This window comes from Phragmites australis, chromosome 8 (assembly GCF_958298935.1).
Source record: "Phragmites australis chromosome 8, lpPhrAust1.1, whole genome shotgun sequence".
Taxonomy (NCBI): domain Eukaryota; kingdom Viridiplantae; phylum Streptophyta; class Magnoliopsida; order Poales; family Poaceae; genus Phragmites; species Phragmites australis.
In genome coordinates, this window is record NC_084928.1 from 19,104,021 (window position 1) to 19,106,018 (window position 1,998).

At 44.1% G+C, this 1,998-nt stretch overlaps 1 non-coding gene across 1 annotated transcript; it reads left to right on the forward strand.

The window, feature by feature from the left end:
* The first annotated feature begins 593 nt into the window (after nt 1-593).
* TRNAL-CAA (transfer RNA leucine (anticodon CAA)) lies at nt 594-674 on the forward strand. Its single transcript has one exon. It is a non-coding gene; the product is annotated as a tRNA-Leu (tRNA).
* Nucleotides 675-1,998: the final 1,324 nt, after the last annotated feature.

Sequence of the window (1,998 nt, forward strand, 5' to 3'; positions counted from 1 at the left end):
AGAGCTCCCAAATCTCTTATATGAATCCATAGTAGGTCTTCCTATTGCCATTGCTGTCGTAGGCATCAATAAGCACACCGCTAATCTGGTTGTTGCTCTTGTGATCCTATGGTCTCGTATGAAATGTATATCCATTGGTGTCGTATCCTTAGAATGTCAAAATTGTAGTTGACGATCCATGAGCAATCAGTTTCAACTCAACCTTCTCCAAATACTTACACATCATGTGTCTACATAACCAATCACTGAAATGATCTATGTGCTCTCTCACAGTCCATTCTGTTGATTTGTCAGGTTGCTGATGTGTAGCATTTTCACATGCATATTGACATATGGGCCTAATACAATTGATTGTTGCAGAACTACGAGGTGTGCTTGAGTGAAAGAAACATGATCAGTTGTATGGACCGATTTAGCACCTATCGTCCCTATCCCCTATAGCCACCCCTCATGACGAGATACAGGCACACCAATCGGTTTAAGATTCATGCAGTCTATGCAAAACTCAACGACCTCCTCGGTTCCACACCCTGTAGCAATGCAACCTTCCGGCCAACCTCGGTTATGAACATATTTTTTTAAAACCCCCAGATGCCTTGGTGGTGAAATGGTAGACACGCGAGACTCAAAATCTCGTGCTAAAGAGCGTGGAGGTTCGAGTCCTCTTCAAGGCATAATATGGAGAATGCTCATTTAGTCTCTCGAAAGGGTACATCTGATAAAAAAAACACGGGGTAAAGGATCTTTATCTCTCTAATGATGTGAACCCTGATATGGGTCATGATATCAAAAAAGATGGAGGGAAACACATCTCAAGATGGCATAGAGTATGGACCATGTTTTCTTGCAGCTTTTCTAGTTTTAACGGATTGATGACCTTCTGTGAGATTGTGTTGAAGAATGAACACAACTTTATGATTGGGTCTCAGACTTTCTCCAGAAGAACAACCCTAATTGCAACTACAAGAAACTGTGTCATCATTACATTGTAGTCATGGAACTTCTTTTGGGAAGGGGTTGGCTACGCTAGCCTAAAAACAAAAAATTTCTACTGCATTCACCCAGAAAATCATGCAAGTAGGAGATCATAGATCGTTACCACTGGACGCGCAGTGCAGTGGAAGAAGAGTTGGAGTAGACTGATCCAACATCATGCACATCAAAATCCTCGAGCAGCTTCTCAATCAGATCAACAACCATCCTCGCGTTGGTGGTCATGCTCCTCAACCAGCTCTGAGCAGGTGGTCGTGCTTCTCTACCAGTTCCTCGAGCAGATCTGTCACATCCTCAACCAGCTATGAGTGGTCACGCCGTGCTCCACAACCAGGCGAGTAGATCCTCGACCAACCAAATAGAAGCGTCACAATCTTCACACTGAGGAGATCAGCACCACAATAGCAGCATTGCCTCTACGGTATCAACATGTATTGGGCAGGATCGCCGAGCGCTGATATGCTAGCATCGCGCGCGCGGCTAGGATTTTGGGAGATTGTGTGGAGGGTTGCGGCTGGGGTTTCAAAGTGGCTCACCTCTCCACACCCCACCCTGCGCCTCTCCTTATATAGAGCTTCCTAATGGGCTCCCATGTTAAGAAGCCCTTTAGGACTATAACACCTCCTGATTCACAATCCAATCAAAATCATATATGAATTCAATTTGTATGTTTTGTTCCAACCCATTAAGTGTGTAACCCATTAGGTTCATATACAAATGGCTACGACTCGCAAACCCTTTCCAAACCAAAATCAATAGCGATTCCTAGCAAGACATGCTGACTCCCGAGTATACATAAAGATCATATTGGTTGAACCTTAATATACACATGCATCGGTCCCTTCGCCCCACGATACCAATCAAGCTCAAGGTGAGATACGTGACACCCTTATGATAGCTCGACCATTCACTTAATCAAGTAGTGGATTCATCATGATTAACTCTTTAATCATATTGGCATGGGCATGCACTTTCTCAGTCCAACTACCTCGAGGGACCCAGAGA